The 27,672-nt window shown below is 38.6% G+C and overlaps 1 long non-coding RNA gene across 1 annotated transcript in view; it reads right to left on the bottom strand.

The window, feature by feature from the left end:
- LOC122495578 overlaps window positions 1–27,672 on the bottom strand; it is a 120,441-nt gene that overhangs the window by 50,930 nt on the left and 41,839 nt on the right. The window lies entirely within an intron of this gene.

The following is a 27,672-nucleotide window of genomic DNA, read 5'->3' as shown; positions in this document are numbered from 1 at the left end:
CTGAGATGCCATTTAGAAAATCATCACCTCTTGAAACCCAAATATACCCTTCTCACATTGGCTACCCTCATTTCTACTTTAAAATACTCCAGTAAAATCAAACTGATTTTTACTGACAGCTCTTTATGGTGCACTGGCAGAGAAAAGCCTTTATTTCATCTTGATCTTCTTGAGGGAATAAATTCTTCTCTGGTTTAAGTCTCTATTAATTAGATACTCCGTTACCATATTTCCTGTTAATATTTATAATTAGTGTATCACATAAGACAACATCTGAAAAACTTGGCAAGGGGAGGGAGTATCTTTCTTCCATAATCACACAATACAATGTGATTTACACAGTGAACCCCACTTAATGCTTTATGTTGACGTTTTCTGCTAATTGTACATTTCCCCCAAAACATACCATGCCATGCCATGTTAAATTCTACCAAGCCATACCAAGGACAGGAATAATTAAAAAATTTTTTAATGTTTATTTTTGAAAGAGAGAGAGAGAGGGGAGGGGCAGAGAGAGAGGGAGACACAGAATCTGAAGCAGGCTCCAGGCTCTGAGCTGTCAGCACAGAGCCTGATGCAGGGCTCGAACCCACAGACCGTGAGATCGTGACCTGAGCCGAAGTCAGACACTTAACTAACTGAGCCACCGAGGTGCCTCAGGAATATTTTTGTTTATTTTTGGATGTGCAGTTCATGGCACTGCGTAATTTTTGATGAAGGAAACAATACAATCTGCCACTATCTTGGCCATCTGTACACTTCTGAAAGCACTAAAGAAGTAATCAGGAACATCAAGAACATTCTTTAATCTTGTGGAATATTTTTCAGTCAGAAAAAGAATGTACAGTAATAATGGAATAAAACCCTCTACTTGCACTCTGACCACACATCCTTGGCCTTTCTTCCAGACTTCTTTTTCTGACATTAGCCAACTCTCTAATATTGATGAACCCAGTGCTCTGTCCTTAATATCATTTTCTTCTCTCTGTGCACTATCTTCCTGCTCAAGCTCATCCACTCATGATTGAAACTATAGTGATGACTCCTTTCTCCCCAGCCCAGGTCTCCCCTCTGGGCCTCAGGCCTGTATATTGTATTGACTACTAGATGGCTCCACTTGAATGTACTATGCATGTCACAAATAAAACACATTCAAAAGTTTATGAAGCAAGTCTTTTTTTTTTGAGTTTTTTATTTTATATTTGACACACAACGTTACATTAGTTTCAGGTGTACAACATAGTGATTTGACAGGTTTATACCTTGTGCTATATTCATCACAAGTGTAGTTACCATCTGTCCTGTTCTATTGCAATGTTAGTATCATGGACTATATTCCTCATGCTGTGCGTTTTAGTATGACTTATGCATTCCCTAACTGGAGGTCTGTATCTCCTTCTCCCCTTCACCCATTATGCCCAAAGCCCCCCAACCTCCTCCTTTCTGGCAACCATTAGTCTATTATCTGTATTTATAGCTCTGATTCTGCTTTTCTGTTTATTCATTTGTCTTTGTTTATTCCACTTATAAGTGGAATCATATGGCATTTGCCTTTCTTTGTCTGACTTATTTCACTTAGCATAATACCCTCTCTGGGCCCATCCATGTTGTCTCAAATGGCACAATCTCATCCTTTTTTATGGCTGTGTAACATTCCATCGTGTGTGTCTATATATGTGTGTGTACCACATTTTCTTTGTCCATTTGCTTATTGATGGACACTTAGGTTGTAAAACAAGCCCTCTTATAGCCTCCAAGGTGACTAGTGAAATCAAGTCCTTTCTATCTATATTCCAGGAGATAGTCTAAATTCTTTTATCTCCATCACTTCTAATATTGAATCAATTATCAAGCCTTATTGATTAGATTCCTAAATATTAAAAAAGTATATAGCTTTTCCTAATATCCACCACAACTAACCACTTTTAATGCAGACATGAATAGTTTCTTTCCCGGGATTTTGCAATATCCTCTTTACTCTTCTTGCTACCTTCAGGGTTAACATTCAAATTCATCTTCTATCGTGCTTCCAGAGTAATCTAAAGCGCAACTCTGAGTTTGTCACTATATAGCTTTAAATCATTCAATGTCTCACTAGCTATTAGGTAGCATCCAAATGGCTTTGTCTTTAGCTCTATCCAATTCTTTCCAATTTCCATTTCTTTCTCTATTTATAGATATCCATTTTTTTATGCCTCCATTCCTATTATGCACTATTCTGTCTACCTCCAATCCTCCCCTAGCCACTTGAGAAATATTACTCATACATCAAGACTCTGTTTAATTACCATCTTTCTGTGGACAAATAACTGGATCTCCTCCTGTTCTCACCCCCCTTTGTAGGCAGTTCTATTCTAACCTCAATGCTGTAGATTTACTTGTCTGTTTCCCACACAGGACCATGAGTCCTAGGCCTCACAGGGTGCCTCGTACAGAACATCTCCTTAATAAATATCCCAAAACTATTCACGTTAGTGTTTGCCTAGTCCCTTTTAGCAGCTTACTGCCGGCACCACGTTTAAGATGTCTTGTCTACTTTAGATTCGTTCCACTTTATACATTCATCACAGGAGCTCCTGTATAAGAATCCATAGTAGAATTTTGTTTCTCAGATACAAATATCAAGAACAGCTGTGCATCTCTTAATTGGTTTGTGAACACACAGTTATTTGTAGTACGGTGGATCTTAAAACTCATAGTAGTTCCTTCTTTGCTCTTGTACTGAAAGAAATTCAAAGACAAATGTATGGTCCACCTTTAAAAATGGTATAGAAACTTATACAAAGGGTTTTTGTCCACTAATCTTAGCTCTTTTTTTTCATTTTCTACCGTTATTTTCCTTTTTCCCAGATGTTCTCATTTTATCTTTTCGATATTTATGTGTTTTTGTAAGAGAAAGTGACTTTAAAAAAATTTTTTTTCAATGTTTTATTGTATTTTTGGGACAGGGAGAGACAGAGCATGAACGGGGGAGGGGCAGAGAGAGAGGGAGACACAGAATCCGAAACAGGCTCCAGGCTCCGAGCCATCAGCCCAGAGCCCGACGCGGGGCTCGAACTCACGGACCGCGAGATCGTGACCTGGCTGAAGTCGGACGCTTAACCGACTGCGCCACCCAGGTGCCCCGAGAAAGTGACTTTTAAAAATGTATAAAATTAATAAGTGATATGGAATTATTTTGCCCAAGTTGAAATCTCTCTGTTTTTGATACTCAAACTTCTTTAACCTAATTCTGGTTGAAAAAGTATTGTGAACAATATAATCAATTTCTAACTTCTTTTAATAATCCATGGTGAATGTTTACTTTAAGCCTTGATCATTAAACTATCTTCAGAATATTTTTTTTTACCCAGCTAAGAAAAATTTACACTTTAGGATAAATTTCTTGAGATAAATTTATCATTTCTATATAAGGATAGCTTGTTTTCCTCAGTTTCTATGTACCCATCATTGTCATTAAGATTGCTATATTTTGGGTTATAACAATCATTGCTGTGAAGTACCAAAGAAAGCTTTTTTTCTTAAAGTTTATTTATTTTGAGAGACACAGAGAGAGAGAGAAAGAGAGAGAGGGAAAGTGAGTGAGTGGGGAAGGGGCAGAGAGAGAATCCAAAGCAGTCTCCACACTGTCAGCATGGCGCCTGGCATGAGGCTTGAACCCACGAACCATGAGATTATGACCTGAGCCGAAATTAAAGTCAGACACTTAACTGACTAAACCACCCAGTAAGCCCTCAAAAAACTTTCTGGAGTCAGATAATTTTGCATAAAATTAAAAGACATGACTTTAGTGGTAGTTACACTGAATACTCACTTTATAATAACTACTAAAGTTGTATCTACACTTTATATGAGTTTTTCTAAGCATATTATATTTCACAATTTCAAAAGTTTTTCAAAGCTAGTATTACTCAAAGCCTCGGAAGTTATTAAATAATTATAGGTCTAACCCTAGGGAGGTATACAAACAAAGGTTGGACAAAATACTGCTTTTAAAAATCTGAGAGCATTGGAGAGATACAAAGGCACAGATAAATCCTTGTACCAAAAGCCAAGAGAAGAAGAAAATCCAGAAAGGCTAGCCTAGTATTTGGACCACTTTCCTCCAGGGACATCAGTTAATTCTATAATAGATGGTTCAGAAGCTGAGAAGCTAAACCGAGCTTTCAACAGTCTTGCAAATTTAGGAGGATAAAATTGGAGGGTAGAACCTGCCAAGGAGAGGGGGTTCCTGGCAAGATCTCAGGTTTTAGGTAGACAACCCTAAAAGCTGCTTCTAAACAGTTAGGGTAACCTGAAATCGCTCAGTTCTCACAAAGTCTGGAGCTCAGGGTCAACCATTCAATCCCGGATTGGATTAAAAAGATCTAGTATTGTTTTGTTCCAAGTTACCTTCCAGAAACAGATGTAAATCTTATTTGGGATGAAGGTAACTATCTTAGGCATCAAATTACCTCTATAATTTTTCAAATACAACAACTGGCACTGACTTTAAAAGATCAGGAGCACAGAGACTAAACTATCGGATTGAAACCAAGGAAAAGGGGCACAGGTGTAGCTCAGTTGGCTGAGTCCGATGCTTGATTTTGGATCAGGTCATGATCTCACAGTTCATGGGTTCGAGCCCCACCTCTGGCTCTACACTGACAGTTCAGAACCTGCCTGGGATTCTCTCTCTCCCACTCTCTGCCCCTCCCCTGCGCGCGCTCTCTCTCTCTCTCAAAATAAATAAATAAACTTTAATTAAAAAAAAAAAAGGAAGAAACCAAGGAAAACAACAGATAATACAACAGACACACAGACTATCCAGGTGGTGAAATTTCAGATACAGACATAGACTGCTTAAAGTACAAATAGTAACAATGTATTGTGGGGTTTATATCACATGTAAAAGTATAATATATAACAATAATAGAAGAAAGTACAGGAAGGGTATAAATCCAATTTTTTTTTAATTTTTTTTTTCAACGTTTATTTATTTTGGGGACAGAGAGAGACAGAGCATGAACGGGGGAGGGGCAGAGAGAGAGGGAGACACAGAATCGGAAACAGGTTCCAGGCTCTGAGCCATCAGCCCAGAGCCCGACGCGGGGCTCGAACTCCCGGACCGCGAGATCGTGACCTGGCTGAAGTCGGACGCTTCACCGACTGCGCCACCCAGGCGCCCCTAAATCCAATTATTATTAAGAAGGTTCTTAGATTGTAGGGAACTACTATATTAATTTAAAACATATTGCCATAAATTAAGAATACATATTATAATAACTGGAAGAACTACTAAAAGTAAAAGAGAGCCATAGATAATTCAGAGGAGGAGAAAAAAGGGAATACTAAAAAAAAAATTAAAAAGAATTTAAGAAAGGAATAACAGTCTCAAAATGGGATACATAGAAAATAAGCAAGATTTTCTTAAACCCAACAATACTTATAATTATATTAAAGGTCAATGAACTAGATGTTCTAATTTAAAAAGCAGAGATAGGGGTGCCTGGGAGGCTCAGTCGGTTAAGCATCCGACCACTTGGCTCAGGTCATGATCTTGCGTTTTCTGTGAGTTCGAGCCCTGCGTCAGGGTCTGTGCTGACAGCTCAGAGCCTGGATCCTGCTTCAGATTCTGTGTCTCCCTCTTTCTCTGCCCCTCCCCTGCTCACTCTCTGTCTCAAAAATAAATGAACACTAAATAAATAAATAAATAAATAAATAAATAAATAGCAGAGATAAATTAATGTGGCGGGGAGAGGCATCTAGGAGATAGATACTTTATGGGTGGCAGAATTTTGGTTTCACATGTGGTAAATTAGATAGTGTATGTGTGGGGGGGTAAAAGTTCAAGAATTATTTATCATTAAACAACTGATGGTTATGCTGCTATTTTAATAATTTCAAAGAGAGAAACAGAACAGAAATGTAGTACATTTCATCGATACAGCTTTAGTTTTCAGTCTTTAAAATGTGAGTTCTCAGGACACCTGAGTGGCTCAGACGGTTAAGCATCTGACTCTTGACTTCAGTGCAGGTCATGATCTCACAGTTTGTGAGACTGAGCTCTGCATCAGGCTCTGCGCTGACAGTGTTGAACCTGCTTGGGATTCTCTCTGTCCTCCCACCCCACCCCCACCCCTCTCTGTCACGTACACACGCCCTCACACTCTCTCAAGATAAATACACATTTAAAAAATGTGAGTTCTCAATATGCATAGTGTTTTTTTTTAATTTTTTTTTTTAACATTTATTTATTTTTGGGACAGAGAGAGACAGAGCATGAACGGGGGAGGGGCAGAGAGAGAGGGAGACACAGAATCGGAAGCAGGCTCCAGGCTCTGAGCCATCAGCCCAGAGCCTGACGCGGGGCTCGAACTCACGGACCGCGAAATCGTGACCTGGCTGAAGTCGGACGCTTAACTGACTGCGCCACCCAGGCGCCCCAATATGCATAGTGTTTATATTTTTGAAATATAATTTGAAATTCTTTAGCATATATAAAGAAGTGAAATTGTAGAATTTTTTTCCACTTTTATTTCCCAACTCTGTTCACTAATTTTAATCAGTGGTAGAAAGTTCTATGACTTTAATCAGTGGTAGAAAGTTCTATGACTAAGTCATAGAATGTTATAGAATGGGCTATAAACTAGGGATTAAAAGTAATGGCGTTTCCAGGCAGCCTTAGACCCCTGAGATGAACCTGTGCTATCTACTGGAGTCCTGAATCCACCAGACGTATGCTTTTTGGAAATGGTGGAGCCATAAAAGAAGGGTAGGACTTCAGAAAAAAAAGTAACAGAAATTTAGCATACTTACTAAATCAGGAACTTTGTTGTCCTCCTAAGAAGGATAATGGAGATATGAATGTCAATTTATTGGCAATGGCTTGTGTTCAGAAGGAGGTCTATTGATTATTTCTGTGCTACACTACCTGAATTTCACTGTAATGCAAGAACTAAAATTTTGATCTTTGGTATTAGATACCTGAGTTCAGCCACTGATTAAATATGTGTGACATTATCTTTCCCAGAGATAGCTACAATAGTAACTCCCATCCTGCGTTACCTTTTGTGACAAGAACTTGTCACAGCCCCCACAAAAAGTGGAGTTCACTTCTCCAGCTCCCAAATCTGGGCGGGTCCTGTAACTGTTTTGACCAATTGAATATGGTGGAAACGATATTCTGCCAGTTTCAGGCATTTCCCTTAACTGGCCCAGCATCCCTGCTTCCCGCCTTTTGGAAGCCAGCTGCCGGTGAAGGAATACAAATGCTCTAAGACCACCATGCCACGAATAGCCTAAGCCCTAAGGACAGGCTGTGGAGGATAAGAGACCCCGTGGAGAATGAGAGAGGTCAAGGAGAAATGAGCTGGCAGACATGTATGAAGAAACCATCTTGAGAGTGAGTGGTTTCTCCGATCCCACTTGCCCAGCAGATACCGCATGAATCAGAGACAAAACATCTAGCCAGGCTCTTCCTGAATTCTTGACCCCCAAAAGTATGAGCAAAATAAAACCATTGCCTGGCATCACAAAGTTTAGGGTTAGTTTGTTAAACAGCAATGATTACCAAAACAATGTCTGAGCTTGGGTAATTTATCTAGCTCTCCTGAGCCTCAATACTGTATGTAGCCAAGTCACCATGACTTCTAACATTGCAATCATCACCAATCAACATTATCATTACCTTAGCTATTAAATAATGGAAAACAAATTATTTGAGTACTATCTACAAATGGACTTTTGCAGTTACAGGTTGTTAGGGTTTAGAATTTTGTGTTTAAATCGTTATTCTGTCACTGAACAATTGTGTGACATTGGGCGAGTCACATAATTTCTCTTAGATTTAATATACTTCTCTGTAAAATAGGGAGAATATGGTTCTTATTTACCGAGTTGTGATGGTTTTTTTTTTAATTTTAATTTTGTGTGTGTGTGTGTGTGTGGTAAGAACAGAACACAGCAAGAGATCAGCTCTCCTAACAAATTTTTAAGTGTCCAATATATTATTGTTGAGTCCAGGTACCATGTTGAACAGCAGATCTTTAGGGCTTATAGGAAATGGGGAGTTACCAATCAATGAGCATAAAGTTTCAGTTAAGCATGACGATGGTTTAACGAAATAATTCACTGTATTACATCATGTTTCAACATCTTAAAAAACATTTCCTGCTTGGAGTAGACTGTGCCTCCTGGCGCTTGCCAGCTCTCAGAGATAGCAAAAAACTCAGCCAAGATGATGCCTCTAATATGAAAACTCGCCAATCCACCGTCATATCCCTTCTCTCTGCCCATGTTCCAGGAGGCAATAATCTCTTATCATCCCAGATGGAGGTACCAGACAACTAGGGGCCACTCCTATAGCTTAGAGTCTGCCGAAATTATTCAAACTAGCCAACCCTAAACTGTTTATCCTCCCTGTCTTGGCTTTCCCACAGAAACCGTAGTAAAAGCTCAGGCATAAACCTATCACTCTCTCCAGCAACTGCTTCCTGATCAAAACCTGTGTTCCTCCGTGGCCCTGCGTGACAAGCCATGTCTCTTATTTCTAGGGGAATTGTGAATGACATTAAACTTCTCTTTAAATAGCATAGATCTCTTGGTGCCATCACTCAGTCACCTTTATAAATTAAGACCCAGGCACAAAGCCTACACACATGTGAGGTACCTAACATAGTATTTGATACATTAATAACAGTTATTTCGATTAGGGATATATTCTGTGAAATAACTCTATGAAACCCCAAACATTCTAACTTGAAAGTTACTTGCTTTCAAAATAATAGCTGAATTTATACTGAGACCATTTTGTATTTTCTTATGATATTTCTTTAGATGCATTCCAGGTAGGACCATAAACCGTGAATTAATATCTTGACCCCAAACACGCTAACATGGACTATTTAAATATTCTTTATACTCATATATTGCTGTACAGTTTTAAAATATTCTGTTGCATTACCTCACTCTGACCTCACAACTCTCTGGCAAAACATCAGGGCAGTTTTACTCACCCAATCTCTAAGTGACAAACCTGGGCCAAGAGGACCTATGGCTCAAAAGTGGCAGAGGCAGAGTTAGAACATATGGTCTCATTCTGTTTTCTTCACTAGTACTCATCAGAGGAATAATGAGAACTTTCTTTCCTACTTTACCTACAAAAACTCTACTGACTCCAGGTCAACTTCAATTGCTGTCTCCTCATCAGATGGTCCTTTGATGTCTCCAATTCAGAAGAGACTTTCCACCTGAAGCCCTGTCCTTTGTTGGCTGAGGATGCTTCTATCCATGACGTTTGACACCATATGGTGGATATACGTGCTGTTGGCACAGTGAGTAGGAAAAGGTTTTTAGAGTATAAACATTATGGGGGCACCTGGGTGACTCAGTCAGTTGAGCATCCGACTTAGGCTCAGGTCATGATCTCGTGGTGTGTGGGTTTGAGCCCCGCATCGGGCTCTGTGCTGACAGTGCAGAGTCCACTTTCAGGTCCTCTGACCCCTTCTCTCTCTGTGCCTCTCCTGCTTGTGCCTCTCTCCCAAGAATAAATGAACATTAAAACAGCAATAACAACAAAAAACCACGATGTCCAACATCAAGCAGGCAGGGAACTAACCAGAAGCCCCATGCTGGGGATTTAATTTAGAGGCTAGAGTGATATTTAAAGGAGCGAACACTACCAATGTTCTAATCATGTTCTAATCATATAATCATGACCAGGGTGGAGAGTGCCTAAATTTCTTTTTAAATTTTCAACAGTGTCTTATTCTAATTGAATCTCAACTACATATGAATAAATAAAAAAAAATGAATGATAGATAAAATTTTGAGACAGCTATAATTGTTAATTAAAAAAAGAATCTTGGTAGAACTAATTAGAGGCTGAGTGCTATGAAACATTAACAGTAAGAAAAAGAGTTTATGGACTTCATGTCTACAATGCTACCTACTCTGAATTAACATCTACAGAGGTGAGTTTTTATAAGCAGAGAAAAAAGCTTCCAGCAGGCCAATTATATATGAGGTTCCACAGGAAACTTTATGATGGATTTTAAATCTGTCTGAGTTCTACACATACAAATTTAAACTAAGGAAGTAATTTTGTAAAGATAGATACTGACTGGCAGCATTTTTATAATAACAAAAGTAAGTGAATAATCTACTCAAAAATAGAAATTTGTTACCAAAAATCGTAACATACGCAAACTAAGTATGATGCTGTATATATTATATAAAATAAATTAATAATTATTATTATATTATAAAAGTACATTTGAGAGAGATAGCCATCATTTATTTTAGAGTTCCAAAGGGTTGTAGTATTATTAATATATAATATCTCAAAGAGTCCATACCAAAATGTAATCAGTGGTTATCTCTGATTCATAAATGTATGGACAGGTTTTTTACTTTTGAAAATCTATATTTTCTAATCCTTTTACAATGAACCCACAGTATGTATGTAGTAAAAAAGTAAAGTTAAAAAAAAAGACAGTAATGTGCTTGGATTGTGCTTATGCCGTAGGACTGAAGATGAAATACACATTTTGTTTCCAAGATTGATAAAACTAAATTCATAAAACTAATAGTAAAAATTAACCTTTAAAATAAAGTGAAAACACAAACTAATTTGGATTAAATACTTGATGAACCAAATACAATGCTCGTTAGCATTACGATGTTAGGGCTTGAATCAGAAATGAAATTTTGTTTAATGAATATGACTTTTCTTCTTTATCCATATGTTTTTTGATACTATGACAAGTTTGTATAACAAAACAAAAGCATGGTGTATAGAGGGAAGTAACGTAAAAAGGAATATAGAATACTTAAATACAGGAAATTAAAAAAAAAACATTTCTGTTCAGGGTTCAGGCATACTGTCAAATGTAGAGAGAGACTGGAATTGACATTTTCTCAGTGTGCATTGTGAGTTCAGTATTTTATAAGCATTGCCTCACTTAATTATTATAACCACTCTAATGAAGTGGATATGTTTTTTCCTACTTTCAGAGGAGGAGAATGAAGGTCAGAGAAATCAGTCAACCTGAGGCAAAAAGGTTACCCAGATGGTGAATGGCAAAACCAATAGGCATACCTGTATCTATCTGATTCCAAGCCTCCTGATTGTTTTGTTATGCCTTCACCTATAACTGATTTTCTCCTTGGAATACTTTTGTAATTTGACTTTACATTCTTGCGGAAGAGATAAAACTTTTATATAAATAGCCTAAAGCATCTCTAGTGACGGTACATTAGATATCAGTATAGATATCAAATAAAGTTCTTTTATTTATATAAAATCCACTGTTAATTTTAATGATGTTATTTGAATTATACATGACCCCAGGCCGTATCTTTTCTTAATATATATAAATTTATTGTATTATATCCCATTATACAAAGCTTTTATTTTTACTCTACTTAAAGGCTACATTAAAAAAGATGTAGCATTAGAAATTAACAGTATAAGAAGTTCAAAATTCAGGCTTTATGTCTATGCTTCTGGCAAAATTACTTTTTAAAAAATATTTTTTATTTAAAAAAAATTTTTTTAATGTTTATTTATTTTTGAGGGAGGGAGACAGAGACCGAGCATGAACAGGGGAGGGGCCGAGAGAGAAGGAGACACAGGACCCAAAGCAGGCTCCAGGGTCTAAGCTGTCAGCACAGAGTCCGATGCAGGTCTCAAACTCAAGAGCCGTGAGATCATGACCTGAGCTGAAGTCGGACACTTAACCTACTGAGCCACCCAGGAACCCTCTGGCAAAATTACTTTTCTCATAAAACCTCAGGCAAAACCTTGACATTAGCAAACAATTTTTTTCTTTTGAGGTATCCCACACCATGTCCTCTGAAACAACAAAAATGTTGGTTTGATTACAACATGTGTTAGGAAAAATATATCTGATTTATATTAAGAAATGAAAATGATACAGTTATGTGCCGTGTTACTTGTTTTATTCATAAAACTAAAAGCACATCTTCTAAATTAAAGGAGGCCTGCAAGGCCTCAGGTCAGTGGGAGGTAATATAATCCACTAAACAGATGGGGGGTATATGAATGTGGTTGTGGCATTTGTAGAACCCAAACTTGAGCCCTGGCAGATAAATTTTGTCCCAGAGCTCAACAGGATTCAGTCCAAAGGAATTGGTGTGCCTGTGTTTTCACTGCTTGTTCGAATAACCGCCCATATCAGTGTCATGTGCATTGCTGGTTAAACAGCATAATAAGGAACCACACCCCAGAACTAAGCATCTTTCAAGCCTATAAATCTGTAATTGTGGAAAGCTAAAAGCTACCCAGGATATCCTTAGGTCTCTAAGTTTAAGAACACTGCCCTGATCCTCTAAGAATAACATTCTTCCTGAAAAAGCCAAGGAGAATGTTCTTTCAATGATCACAACAAACTTAACAAAACTCCCAAGAAACTTATTATTTCAATATTTTGGACTTCGGGGAAAGGATATCGAATATTTAAATGTATTTCCTGTTTAGCAAACAAACAAACAAAAAATCCTTTCTTGGAACATGAAATATTTCTTCTCCCAAGCAAAGTAACAAAAAAGGTCAAGATCCAGCAAATCACTCCTGTTCTACCGTTCCTTTCCTAAATCAACTCAAAATTACTCTCCTGACACATACCATGAGCCATCGTCCTTTCTGCCAAACCAAATGTAGAATGAATGCATACCTTTCCCAATGATACAGAGTGAATTAATAAATCCCTGTTGACACTTGCTTCTCAACTTGAATACTGTCTATGCTCTCAGAACCTGTATTTTTGGCTGCTACTGTATATTTCATGCTCTCCCATAGATGGTGCTTCTAGATCCCCAAATTCTGTGATATGTCTGCAGATCACTCCATTAAGGCATCTGGACTCCTCATTGTATTTGATCAATGCAGCGTTGGTCATTAAACTTTCCAAATAGCTGCTGGTTTTTGGTTTTATGGTTTTAGTGGCTTCTTGGGCGAACAGGTCGTTTCAAATTTCTCTGGATGAAGTGTGCACAACAAACCCTCTTTAACAGACACCAGATTTTGTAGTGTGATATTGGTGGAACTAAGTTCCATTTTCTTTTCCACTAGATCAAGGGTCAGCAATGTACGGCCTACCAGGTCAAAGTTGGCCAGCCACCTGTTTTTGTAAATACGGTTTCATTGGAACAGAGCCACAATTATTTATTAGATATTATTAGATATTGAGTACTTGGAACAGAGCTGGTATGACTCGCCAAGCCTAAATTATTTATTATCTGGCTCTTTACACATGTTCTTTGATGTATGTCAAAATCTATTGGTTCCTCAAATATCATTTCCACTTTCACAAGAGCGGGCAATTCCTGGTTGATACTGAAAAGACATCCAAGTGCCTGTGAAGCTTACCAAGACCATCGACATTCTGCTTTAAATTATCTACTTCTCCTACAAAGAGTTTACAGGATTAGAATATTTTCTCACAGCAGCTTGGATGACTGCATACCACAGATGTGTGTGGCCAAACACATTCTCGGAGCCCCAAATGTTCATCCATACAAGCCCAGAGGCCAAGGGCAGAAAGTGGTCCCACCTGCGGCTGAGATGCCCAGGTTACCACCCACCTTAACCTAGGCATGTTACACCAGGAGCTGACCCCGCTGCCAGGCCCATCATTCACCCAGCCCGAGGCAGTGAGAAGGCTGGCTTACAAATTTAGGTTTTACTGCCTTTATTTTCTTTTTCCTTTAAAATTTCCTGCAGCAAGCATGGCTATTCAAGTTGTTATTCTGTATTGGTCAGGTTTCCCTAGGTTATACTACAGTAAAAAAAAAAACCTCCCAAATCTTAGTGTTTACAACAACAAAGATTTACTTCTCATTTATGTTACAAATTAGCTAGGGATTGTCTCAGAGATTGCTCCAAATGTCTTCTTTATTCCAGAATCCAGGATTGAAGGAGCAGGGGCTCTTTGCTACAGACCATTCTAGGCACAGAGTGGGAACAATGGCACAACTTTGTGATAGCTCTTAAAACATCTGCTCAGACGTCCTGTATGTTTGTTCCACTCTTATTCCACTGACCAAAACCAGTCACATCCTCAAGCCTGATAAAAATCGAATGGAGAAATATATTCCTCATAGAGAAGGCCTACTTCAAGTTCCATGGCAAGGTACAGAATTACAATCTTGTTACAGGGAAGACCAAGAGAAATTGGGAGCAATAATACAATTAATGACCTAGTTTTTAAATGTATTTTATTATTTTTTTAATTTTTTAAATGTTTATTTATTTTTGAGAGAAAGAATGCATGCACACAAGCGTGGGAGGGGCAAAGAGAGAGGGGGACAGAGGATCCAAAGGAGGCTCTGCACTGACAGAGGAAAGCCCGATGCAGGGCTCAGACTCACACACCACCAGATCATGACCTGAGCCAAAGGTGGATGCTTAATGGACTGGACCGCCCAGGTGCCCCAATGACATATTCTTTATGTTTTTAAAAGTGGGATGTATTTCTGATTTTGTAAAGTGTCACCTCGTCAGGACTGGGAACTTAATTTGGCCTCTGATCCATTTAAATGCGTGAATCCAATCTGGATCTACGCTGTATCTGCCATCCTCTGAGGGGTTAAAGAGCCTTAGAGCCCTGTCTTGCCTGGTACCCGAACTGTTTCTGAAGCCACAGCCTCAAATATTTGTCTGTCTCAATTTAAAGTCTTAACAAGTCTCTATGTAAAACTGCAATTCTAAGTAGAACACTGTGTTTTGCTTTTATAAGCTTCAAAGGTTTTTATGGGCTGGATAAATGGTACATGATATGATGATAAAGTTAAAATCCTGTTCTCATACCCACATCCACCTGCCGACCTCTGGGGGAAAAGGGAAGTTTAAATAGAACTTTTTGTATCACTGATAACTTTTAAGCTAATGGCTCTTGCTGAGATCATTCCAGGAACTTTTTTCAGGATGGATTCAGAGCCAGTTTATCAGATTTGGGTGAAAAAATCAACCTCACTGTTTTGTAGATGTGGGGCACATACATTTATATAACTACTTTTTTGGTCTTTTTTCCTCCTTTGCTCTTTTTGGCTTACCCATCAGGAATTATTTATTAGACAACTTTTATGTGCCATTCATTGGGTATTCCCTTCCTCTTTGCTCATCCAGATTTCTTAAGCCTTAATATGCTGGCCTAGGCTGACAGGCACCACAGAGAACATTCTGGACTAGGCTGGGTTGGGCTGCTGGGGGAAAGTCTGTCAGTGAGCAGCCAGACTGACATTCCTCGGGAGTGTCGCCCGCTTCCTAGCCACGTATGGAGAAATAACCTGAAGTCATTATCCTCCAGTGAGGTCCTCTTGGCATGCCAAACATGAACTTGTGACTGTAGGCCATCCCAACTGGGATGTAAGATATGTATTACAAGGCTATTATTTGCTTCAGATGGATTCATTATGAGGGCTTACGATTTTAAAAACCTATTTACTTTTAAAATTGGTTATGTATTCATAGAGCACAAAAATCAGAAGTCGCAAGGGAGGTTTATAGTGAAGACGATTCTTCCATCCTTGTTCTCAGCTATTTACAGGCCCTCTCCGAAAGCAACCACAGTTATCATTTTTTGTGTGTCTCCCCCCAGAGATATTCTCTACAGATGCATGTATGTTTCTAATCAGATCTCCTTTGCTTCTTTTCCTTCCTTTCTGCCTTCTCCCTTTGGGGGGGATGGTACCCCTTCTGCACTTCATAATATGTTTTCAAGAGCTTCCTTTCCACTACATATAGAGCCGCTTTATTCATTCTGCCTATTGAAATGTGAGTATTATGTGTGGAGACTAAGGAACAAACCACCTGCTTCCAAATTCCAAAGCCATCACTTATTAGTTTGAGGCTTTGGGAAAATTACTTAACCTCTCTCTTCTTCAGTTCCCTTATAGGGGTGTTATAATAAGTAAGCAACTTATAGCTATCCCTGGCACCCATTAAGTTCTCAGATAGGTTACTTATTGTCATTATTTGTTGTTAACATATTCCTGTGAATATGTACTAATACTGTACAGGTATATGGTATTAAATAAATATAATTTATGTAATCGATTACTTATCTAGATAGATATTTAGGTTTTTTTCTAATCTTTAAGCATTTCATATAGTATTCAATGAAGGTATGTATTTGCAAGGCTCTTCAAATAGAGACCTTGGGGCACTTCAATTAAATGGGCAGATAGGGATAGGTTATAAGAAACAAAATATTAATAATTTACATTTGCATAGCACTTTATATCTTTAAACACTGTTTCCTTGCATTATCTCATTTAAACTTAAAACTGCACAGTGAGTTCATCAACTTCTCTCCATCTTTACCACCATCATCACCCTTCCGGAGTGCTATTAGCACGTCCCTAGCACATAATGAGAAATATGGCACCCTGTAGGTGTCAAAGAAAATGTACTGAGTGACTGAAAAAAATAAATGGGAAAGAGATAATAGATGTAAAATATGGGAGCAGGGAGCAGAAAGTGGCAAACTTCAGTTACTAAGGTCTAATGGCTAGAACTACTGAAGCCAAATCTCAAGGCTGCTCCTTGTAACACCATCCAGCGCTCTTTCAGCATTACTCCGCTGCCTGTCTAAACAATGACCATGTAGAGCTACCCCCAGCTGAAGATCAGCAGAAGAGAAGGTAAACCTTGCCTCTTGCCCAGTTATCATTGAGGCCCCTGGGATGACAATATTCTCTTTACACAATCCCCTTTAAAGGAAACTTATCCATGAATGGATCTGTAGTTGTGGGTGTATTACAAGGGCAATTCTTTCATAATTCAGAAAACTGCCTTAATTTCAAACAACTTGATTACGTTTTTTCTTCAGTGTCTTTGGAAGGGAAATTCTAATACATGATGAAATATTGAGGGAAGAATGGATAATGAAAATAAACTTCTATAAAAATGTGAAACACGGTTGTTAAGGTAATTTCTTAACAGTTAGACTTGCATAGCTGGTATTCATATATATATTTTAAAAGCTTATAGAACCCAAGGACCAGCAAGTATGAAAATTACTTAAGATACCATCAGAAGAAACTGTGGAGTTTCCAAAACAGAAACAAGAGCACAGCCCAAATAACTATGGTAGGACCATAATATTGCTGATTATTTACTTCCTCATCTCCACCCTTAAATGGATCTCACCTGCACCTGCTCACCACCCAGCAGCTCTCCGCTGACATAAAAACACAGGGCTTCTGGGCAAGGTGAAAATTCTCCATGGTTTAGCCACTCCAGGGAAACCTATCAAGTGCTTTCCTCAAAAGATTTCTCAAATGTCAGCTTAGTCTGTACTCCCAGCATTTCTCAGACTATGACCTGTGGACCACCTGTATCAGAATCACCTAGAGTGGTTCATTAAGAGGCAGAGCCCTACCCCAGAACTACTGAAATCAAAGTACAGAAGGTGGAAGCTGGAAATTCAGGGTTTAACTAGCAATCCGGGTGGTTGCCATCCACACAAAAATTTAAGAACTACAACACAGTGATTTACAAATTACTCCCCAAGTTGTTATAAGTTATAAATGGATCCACTTTTCCAGGAAAGATTTGAATTTCTGTATCAACTCTGGAACATGATCCTTAAATCTCAGCAAATTACAGGAAGTTGCTATTGCCTAGCAGAATTTTGTGTTCTTCATTAAAGTAATTTGTGGTCTAATTTTAGTTCCCCAAAGACTAGAATATAAAATCCAGAATCAGTCTTAAAAGAGGAAATTAATTGCTTGCATTGTTATCTTTCTCAACAGAGGGTGAAGTGCTTATTACGTGGAATTTAGAATACTAGTAGCCTGACAGAGGCAAAGTAACAATCAAGGCTAATCTTTATAATAGATATTTTTAAAAAACATTAGGCAGATTCTAAATTTACTTTTAAGGTAGTAGATAAAGGGAACAAAATATAATGGATCATAAAAGGTAAATGTCCATGAACTTCCTGCACGCCTCTCTATAATCACCTGCTCTCCTTATATTTCTTTCCTGGGACTTTAATATCACACTTCTGGCGAACTAAATATAACAAATATTTTTACTTAAACAACACAAATACCCACAGTAGTTTGGGACAAGAAAGATATAAATGTCCTAAGTAGGACACATTTCTGGAATGCCAGAGGATCACAGTAAAGTGGGTGTAGTATTGTAACAGCATCCCTTTCATGCATAGACAAAGCAGTGACTTCAAACCTTGTCTTCTTCAAGCCAGGTCAGTACTCAGCCAATCGTTCTTTTACAAACCAAGGATCAGGCTCTCCCTGTATTTTGGGGCCTGCTAGTTTACCTTGCTGTTGCATAGACAGAGGGAAGGTGGTCCTCCCCCCTACAACTATCCCACACCCTGCTGTTTAAGCCAGAGCTTCTAGGGAGATGTCTGGGAGCTCAGCTTTCAGAGGCGGAGGGAGGAGACAAGTGCCTGGGGTTCCTGCCGGCATCCCCACTTCAGCCAGAGTATCTCCCCTTGCCCGTTTTACACACCAGACTTTGGCCACAGATGCCATTTGAAGTAGGAGTCTTGTGGCTAACAAAAACATAGTGGAAATCACTGTCCAACTGAGTGCGACAGGGGACTGAAAAATATGGGACACTAGCGAGCTAGAAATGTTTCTATCTAACCGTACTTTCTCCAACTTCTATGCTGGTTTACTAGCTCTTCGTTCTACCGTCCTTTAAATGTGGTGGCTTCTCGGTCTCAGTCCTTTGTCCTCTGCTTTCCATTGGCACCCCCTCCCCATTGGCAGAGTAATCTAGTCTGGATGGCTTCGCAGTCGCCTTCTCTCTGTAGATAAGCATCACATCTACCTACCTCTCATTTACAAGCATGTGTCAAAATTGAGGATTAGAGAAACGAGATAATCCGCTCAAGATCACAGAGACTTGAGTGGCCAATGGTGGACATAAAATCACTTCCAAAGCTAATGCTTTAACCCCTGTGCATCTTTTGCTCGGGGCCCTCTCTCACCTGAGCCAAAGTACATGTGTCCATCCACTTTTTAAAAGATATTTAATGATTAGAAATCTTCACATCATGTCAAATTTGACATGTTTATAAATGAATGGTTTTCCCCCAGAAGGAAAAAAATCCTTCCTCAATCCCCATTTTTTCCAATTTTTTAATGTTTTCATCTTATTTTTGAGAGAGAGACGGAGTGCAAGTAGGGGAGGGGCAGAGAGAGAGGGAGACACAGAGGCAGGTTCCAGGCTCCAAGCTGTCAGCACAGAGCCCGATGCGAGGTTCAAACTCACAAACTATGAGACCATGATCTGAGCTGAAGTCCAACCTTAACAACGGAGCCACCCAGGCACCCCCTCAGTCCACTATTTCTATCAGCGGCAGATCATCTAACAATCTCCTGAATTCAAACTCAATAGAATAAATGCTCAAAAAATGCTATCAACTCTTACCTTGAAATAGATTATACCTGTCTGGTTCTTTATCCTTACCACCATCTTTATTTAGACCCTGTTGCCTTCACGCCTCATTTGTGCAGGATCCTTTTCATGTGTACCTCTGTTTCCATACCAGGTGCTCTCAACACCAAAAAGCTGGGTCCCACCCCCAAAGGTGCTGATGTAGTAATTCTGATAAAGTGGCCCAAGGAACACTGAAATACAGCTCTAGACTTTCCTCATGAGATCACACCTCTCTGAAATCGCCAAAACTACTCATCATCACTCCAAAACACAAGGTGGGGAATATGAGTGGGGGTGGGGGTGAAGAGATGACCTAGGAACTGGAAACAAACTGTTGGCTATCAGGGTGGGGGGAGGGGTTGGAGGCTGGCTAAATAGGTGAAGGGGATTAAGAGGCAAGTTATAAAACAAAAAAGTCATAGGGATGTGATGTACAGCATAGAGAATATGGCGAATGATACTGCAATAACTTTTCATGGTGACAGATGGTAACTAGACTTGTCATGGGGATCATTTTGCAATGTATAAAAATATTAAATCACTAAGAGATATTCCTGAAGTGAATAGGATATTGTGTATCAGTTGTACTTCAATAAAAAAGAAATGACTCCAATTCATCTGGGGGGAAAAAAAGATAAATTGGAACAGCTAGCTCTTTTCTGTGAGTCAGGCACACGGCCAAATATTGCTAATACTCCCCCACCCTGAGTAAAATAAACAGTGACAAAGAGATGAATAAAACATAATTGGTACCATATAAAAATAAACCCTTGTCTACAAATTACTCACGTTAACAGGGATGGAAGAAATTAACCAAGAAATAGAACTGGTAAAATGGTTGTTTATAAAATAACTAAATACATCCTCACATCATATTACAAAAATTTTCCAGATGGATTAAAGAGTTAAAATTAGAAGAAAAAAGAAGAAATAGAAAACTAGGGGAGAGTCTAGGCAGATTTTCTCTTGGCTGGTAAGAAGAATCTTCTCCAAATAAAAATTATGAGAGAAATCACAAAGGAAAAATCAGATTTGACTATATACTGAAAGAAATGCCAAAAAGCATAACAAAGTTATAAGGCAAATGATAAACTGAAAGCCTTTGCCATAAAAATGGTATTCTTTTATCTCTAAAGGCTGCAATGATTGGACTGGGTCTAGCTTGTGAAGGAGAAGAACTTTTTGAATGTATTTCTTCTGGAGAATTCACATTTCAAATAACAGTGTAGGCATTACTCCAATGTAGTAAACATTCAGTGGAGGAGTGGCAGAGCTTACAAAGAGCAGCGGACTGACTCCAAGCCTCCCTGAGCAGTCTCACCTCTTGTCTGCAGCAGTCATGAGACATGGCTCAGGGACCCAGCAGTTCTGAGAAACCACCATGGAAACCCTGATTGTAGGGCATTTGCAAAACCACACGACTCGGAACCATGTGGGCAGTGGACGTGTGAACCCGTGTAGCGCCAGTGCGTAGCCCCTGTATCTTGGTGCAGTGGCAGGAGACATTTCTAGGACCAGGATGTGGACTCAATTGTAACTTGGATGTATTCCATCTCATTTCATTTCCCTTCGCAGAAAATGATCCCCCCTTGTGAGAGACATCCATGAAAATAAAACCAGCAAGAAGACAAGCAAAATGTTCAAGACAGAACATTTTAAAATGGAAAGCAAAGTAATTATTTTCAATCGTATACTATCTCAAACATTTTGGGTTGTCAGGGGACCCATTTCAAACTTAGCTGAGCATCTGAGCTGCCCAGCACTGGGTGTCTACCAACAAGTTCTTTAAATGAACACTGTCCCCCAAAGCCTGCTCCAGCCACCGTGTCTCCTCCTTCCTTTCTGAACACATGGTGCGCATTCCTGCTGCTCAACTTGGTTCATATCCTTCCCCTCACTTTCTCCCTATTGAAATTCTCCTCATGTTTCAACATTCAGTTCAAGCTTCCTTGCCCCATAAACATTTTTCTGAGCTCTTCAGGACACAGCAAATTCTTTCCCCTTTGAAACTGCAGCACTGACTTTCTGTACCAATTATCTGTCAAACTGGCCTTGCAACATCTCCCTCCAGTATTGTTATTTACCTTTAACTGTCTCCTTAAGAGGCAAGAGTACATACTACCTTCAATCTGTTGTTCCTAACTCAGTTCTGTGTTCACAGTGTGTGTGTAGAACATGTTTGTCCAAAGATAGTCAGTAAAAGGATCAGGCTTGATGTCAGACTGATGTGGGTGGGGTGTCGTCCTAAGTCTGTAATTCGATTTTCTCATTTGTAAAATATGATACTACATACTCCTTAGGATTAAATGAAATGTGAAGTACCACGTATAAATTTATAGTGTAGTCTTTGGCACAAAGAAGGAATACAATAAATCATAACTATTACTTGTAATCATCATCATCAGGTCCTTCAGATCAGAGATTATCTATATCTATGATGTACCCTCATATCATTATTTATTCAACAAATATTTATTATGGCCCCTGTTGCATGCCAGGCATCAGAGACACTGCAGTAAAAATGGCAAATTAGTTTCTGTCCTCATTGCATTTACAGTCTAGTGGGAATTGGGTCTCATCACAGGAACCAAATCTTAAACCATTAGGGCAAGAAAGCATCTATAATAACTTCTAAGTAAGGTACACTATATTGCTTTATCAAGCCATTTGTCTTCATAGAAGCAAAAAAAAATCCAAGATCTTCCTATGTTAACATATCCACTAATCATATTTGAATTCTTTATTTTGCATGTGACAGGATTTGATGATGTTTTTTTTTACACCTCTGATGGCTTCCTTTCCTCTCATTTCCACAACCTCCACTCACCACTGCTTTCTCCAAAACAAGCCCTTTAACTCTATTCACAGCTGTTGTTGGAGAATCTCCTTACCCTCAGCTAAGTAAACATTTGAAATAATGATAATTTTTAAAAAGGCTGGCATGTGCACACATCATCTCTTAGACTAGTGCTTAGAACTCTATAAATTTAGGGTCTCATTGTTTTTCATAGCACCTGTTAAAAATGCTTCTTCTGTCAATGGCTCCTCTGGTGGCTTAATATTTTCTGTATGAAGAAGTATTACAGATGGACCGTTATGTGACCTTCTGTATAAGGGTGAATCACAACAATGAAATGAATATCACTAGGAAAGAAAGAGCAGTTATAGTATAGGAATGGGATGAAGAAGGGGAATGTGTTTATTTTGCCCCTTGCATTTGAAAAAGAACCTTACTTTTGGCTAGTTTATTACTTACATATTACATGATGTGATAAAGTGAGCTTCCTCAGTGATACACTTAAAAGGCTAATAGATAGCTGTGGATTTGGCTTGGTGCTGTTTTGTTTTGCTTTTGTCTAGCTAATTGTAATATGCAAGCACATTTGGAACTTTATACAGGAAAGAAAGGAAGAGAGTAGCATTTTACTGGAAAAGCTGAAAGGATTTTTCTGGAACAGAGAAAAGAGATATATGATAGCCTCCACAAAGAATGGAATCCTGGAGCAAAAAAAGATATTCAAAGAGAATTTTATAGAAGTTTTGCTATGTGCTATGTGATTGAACTCTCCCCTCTGCTGGCATTCCTCACAGAGAATTCCAGAGTTGCATTTGTGTGTGAGAAACGCAGGCTACAAGATGAGGTCTAAGTGAGAGCACTTAGGTTTATTTTTTCAGGGAAGGTTTGAAATCTTACTTCATTTTCCCCTGAAATCTCTGTATTTCTGAAACTCCTCCTCAGACTATCTCTTGATAGTCTGTTTTGCATTTTGTGACAATGTAAACCTTCTTCACTATAATCTTAGCAAAATGAAATGAGAAAAAAGTATGTCCTCATGCATTCCAAAGCACTGAATGCAATTTTAAAGTTAAAAACAAGCACAGTTTTGGACTTTCTGTGTTACTGTTCCTTAGAGGGCATAGTTGAGTCTTAACAATAATCATGTTTAAAATTTATTAGGCCCCATGCTCATTGGGGAAAAATTAATATTGAATTCTGACTTACAATGAAAAGAAGAAAAGAAAAATAAAAAGGAGAATCTCAGAAGCTGGGAAGAGAAATGAATTACACTACATTCTTTTCCCATTCAAAATGACCTAATAAGGAGGATGTCTTCTCCCTCCGGCCTCCCCCCAGTAGCTCCTCAAACGTTTCCTTCCACCTTGTGTCTATGGCCAATCATGTATCCAGGCTGCAGATGAATGAAGCCTCCTCTGTTTCCCATTTCCTGCCTTTGGTCCCTCTGCATCCTGAGCAGTACAAAAGTTTGTAACTGAATAAGAAAAACAATTACTGAATCACCCCCTCTCACTGACTTCAGATGATTCCCTACTACTTTTTGCATACAGTTACATTAACTACTCAAACCATAGGTCCCCAGTCTCTTTCCATGTGATGCTCTGAATTCAGTCAAAGGAATATGTAGCTGTTTTATTCCCTTTTTATTTCCTTCACTATGACTTTTTCATGTTGCCCCTTATATACAGAATCATTTCCTCTTTTATATCTTTGAAGGCAGTCTTCTTATTTCCATTCAAAACCCAAAAGCACACCAAAATATATTTGTATTTCTTCAGGAAACTAAGCTCAACTCATATAACACATACCTCACTCAAGGATTCACCACCTGGGAAATGTTCCCTTCATTCATTATTCATTCACTAACTCATTTATGCAATATCTGTTGACTGTCTATGTCCCCAAAACTAGGGGTAAAATTTATAGCAACGTGATTAAAACTGTAGGCTTAGGGTTTAAATCCTAACTCTGCCATTTACTAGATATGTGACTGACTGTGGTAAGTTATTTAACAGTCCTTTTTTTTTTTTAAGCTATTTAACATTCTATGTGTCAGTTTCCTCATCTGTAAAATGGGCATAATAATAGTTCCCAAGAGTTGTTGTGAGGATTACATAAGATAATCTACGTAAATATGCTTTAGCACATGATGGGCCCATGCCAGCTATTGGTAATGATCTAGAGATTACATTACATTGGTTAGCATGGATTGGTCATTATACTGGTTTTATTTTTATGCTCAGGATTAGTTTTATCTATTAAAGTAAGGGAAAACGGCTGGGCCCCATCTGCTTCTCTGACTGAGTCTTAGGAGAAATGAAGCCAATAGGAAATATGGCCATACTTCAGACACAACAGAAGCATGTCCTAAGAAGCAGACCCTGTTCTGATAGAAAGAACCCCATGCCTAACGCTTGGGGTCAAGGTGAGATAAGGGAGATCTATAAGACCCGAGAGGATCTTCCAAGTCATCAGAAGCCTCTCATGTATGCAGAGCTTGCTTTTACCAGTGATGCATTAAGATCCAACTCTACCCTTCAGGCACAAAGTGGAAATTCAAGGGACTTCCCAGCATTTAAAAACTGTCATGACTATGGCTACCCTTGCCCACCACAGTGTGCCAACAGAAATTACTCATCTGTTGCAATGTCCTGCCCTGGGACCAGTGGGAAAAAAAAGGGTGAGAGTGAAGAATTAGAGCTTTCCTCTTTTCTAGCCACAAGTTTCCTGCCTAATTATACTTGTGTGGTGAGGTACAAAGGATTTTTAATAAGCTCTTTTCTCCCTAGACTTCTAAGGTAATTCAGAGCATCCATTTGTATCAGTATGAATTTTTTTAAACCAAGTTTTCATACAATTAAAATACCCATTGCAAAGAGCAAGCTGAACAACAGTTCAAACAAATACCCTAAAAGGAAGGAAATGTAAGTGAAGTATGGACTTTAGTTAATAACAATGTGTCATCATTTGTTCATTAGTTGTAAATGTCATACTAACATAAGCTGTTAACAACAGGGGAAAGTGGATGTAGGGCATATGGGAATTTTGTTGTACTATTCATACGATTTTTAGAATAAATCTGAAAGTATCCTGACATTAAATTTGTTTAAACAAACAACAAAAATATATTCGTGCAGCCCTATTCTCAAATTTGGTTCTTTTTGTTTGTTTATTGGCTAAAGAGAATTCTGTTGTCGTCCAAATTGAGAATCAAAGTTTTGTTTTCATTTTAAAAAGTCAGCTGTTCTTTCATAGTCAACTGAATGTTGAGAATGGAAGCAAGCCAACCACCTGCAGCCGCAGTCAGTTCAAATTCCAAGAAAAACAAACTTAAAGGAAATAATTAAATAAGAGCAAAAGATTATATATACTAGCTCTGCAATGGATTCCACTTCTGTTCTCCAGCAAAAAAGAAAAACAGTATGTCTGTTATTAAGTACTGATTCTAACAAATTATGGCACTTAAACAGAATAATATATACCATTTTGAAATAAAAGAATGTAAGAATTGAGAATTCTTAATTATGTAGTGATTGGTGGGAATAGCAAAATATATGAGAGTTTATATTCAACTAAATGCAAAAATGTAAGGTAAAGTGTGTGTATATGGTGCAAGTTGTGTATCTTGGAAGAGTGAGATATGTTGACATATTCATTGAAATGTCAAGATTATCTTTAGTAAAAACCAATGATGTTATGGCGGAGCAATTAACCTTTTTTGTGTGTGTTAAAACCCTCAATGAATTTGTTAAGTTAAAAAACAAATAAGCATGTCATTCTTGTCCGTTCCTTCTAAATCTGAATGTGTTGACCTATCAGTTCCAATCCCTAGACTAGCAGGACTCCTGCCTTTCTTCCTATTTTCAAGGTTCCTGTTCCTCAGTTTAGATGACTTGGAAGAGGGGGTTTAAGGAAGACAGGAAGGGAGCTGTCGTCCATATCCATCTCTCATGTCATTTAGTTCCAGAATTAATTTTGCTCTCTACTCCATTTATTTTGCTATTAGTTTGGGGATCACTGTCCTCCACTGCATTAAGTGACATCAAGTGGAGGGGGAGGCCACATTGCTCCATGCTGTTCTTTCCTCTATAATTTTGATATGTGCAGGTCAAAATTTAGTCACTAGCATTACTATGCAGAAATGTACCTTTTTTTCTCTTTGGTCTATCACTGAACTTTACTCAAAAGCTTCCATTTCTGCACAGTTGTAAATTTACAATCTTATAGTCAATTTACTCTCATTAAATAAACATAGACATCAAATTCCATGTCCTAAATCCCTGATATTAAAAACAAAGTTCTGAAATTCAAAAAATGTAAACAACTGGGTCTTGAGAATAAGGCTTTCAAAACTATTATTTATGCTGAGCTATTTCAAAATCCATTTATAAACTTAATGGATTCCTTTGCCTCTGTGGTCCTTGGTCTCTCTTCTTTGGGGTAGTAAGTCATGAATATTTTGATATTAGTTTTAATGGCAAGGGGGATTCAGTATAAAAAAGGAAACATTAAATATTTCAAAATATTACCCTTAAATATACCTCCATAATCTTCCTTTCAAGCTTTAGTTCTCTTCATTTTTGGGATGAAAGAGCTTAAATAAGACATATAAATCTTTCTCCCCCAAATGAGTATTCCCTCAAACCACAACCCAAAAGAACAGTCTACATCAACATTACAAAAAGTAAAAGAACAATTATTTTTGGAAGCCTGGGGAGGTGGTAGAGTAGGAGGATCCTAAGCTCACCTTGTCCCACAGATACACCTTAGACAATAGCCACATCAGTGCAACTAACCCAGATAACAATCCAAAGACTGGCATAACAGCCTCTCCACTGTTAATTGTAAAGAATAAACCACATCAAAAAGGGTAGGAGGGGTGAAGATGCAGTTGGGAAACAAACTCTCAGTGAGACTAACCACAAACAGGAAGGACACCACAAGCACAGAGAAGGGAAAGGAAGAAATCCCACACCAGGTCCCCTAGACCTGGGGGACCTGCACTGGGAAGACAAGTCCCCAAGACATTTGGCTTTGAAAATCAGTGGGGCTTAACTTTATGAGTATGGACAACCAGCAGAGCTTAACTCTGGGCACTTTAAAAAACAGTGGGCTTAGCCCTGGGAGAGTTAGGAGGATGTTAGAAAACTGGGTCCATGCCCTTAAAAAGACAGCATAACAAACAAACCCATCCAAGATACAGCATAGAAGTAGCAGTTTGAAACGTGCCTGGGGTACACAGGAAGGAGATTTATTTACTAATCTGAGAGCCATGCTCCTTGGAAGGGCAGGGATCTTTAGAAGACTTCTCCAAGAACAAAAGAACTGAAAGATGCCATCAACCCCTCCCCAGCCTGGAAAGCAGGATACTTGCAGAACCAGCAAGAACACTTTCCACCTTGCTTGCTAACATCTGTTTCCTGCCTCCATCTTCCGTAGACTCACCCTATCC

The sequence above is a fragment of the Prionailurus bengalensis genome, chromosome F2 (genome assembly GCF_016509475.1).
Source record: "Prionailurus bengalensis isolate Pbe53 chromosome F2, Fcat_Pben_1.1_paternal_pri, whole genome shotgun sequence".
NCBI classification, from domain to species: domain Eukaryota; kingdom Metazoa; phylum Chordata; class Mammalia; order Carnivora; family Felidae; genus Prionailurus; species Prionailurus bengalensis.
Note: the sequence above shows the minus strand (reverse complement) of the source record. Positions and strands in the feature narration are given on the sequence as shown.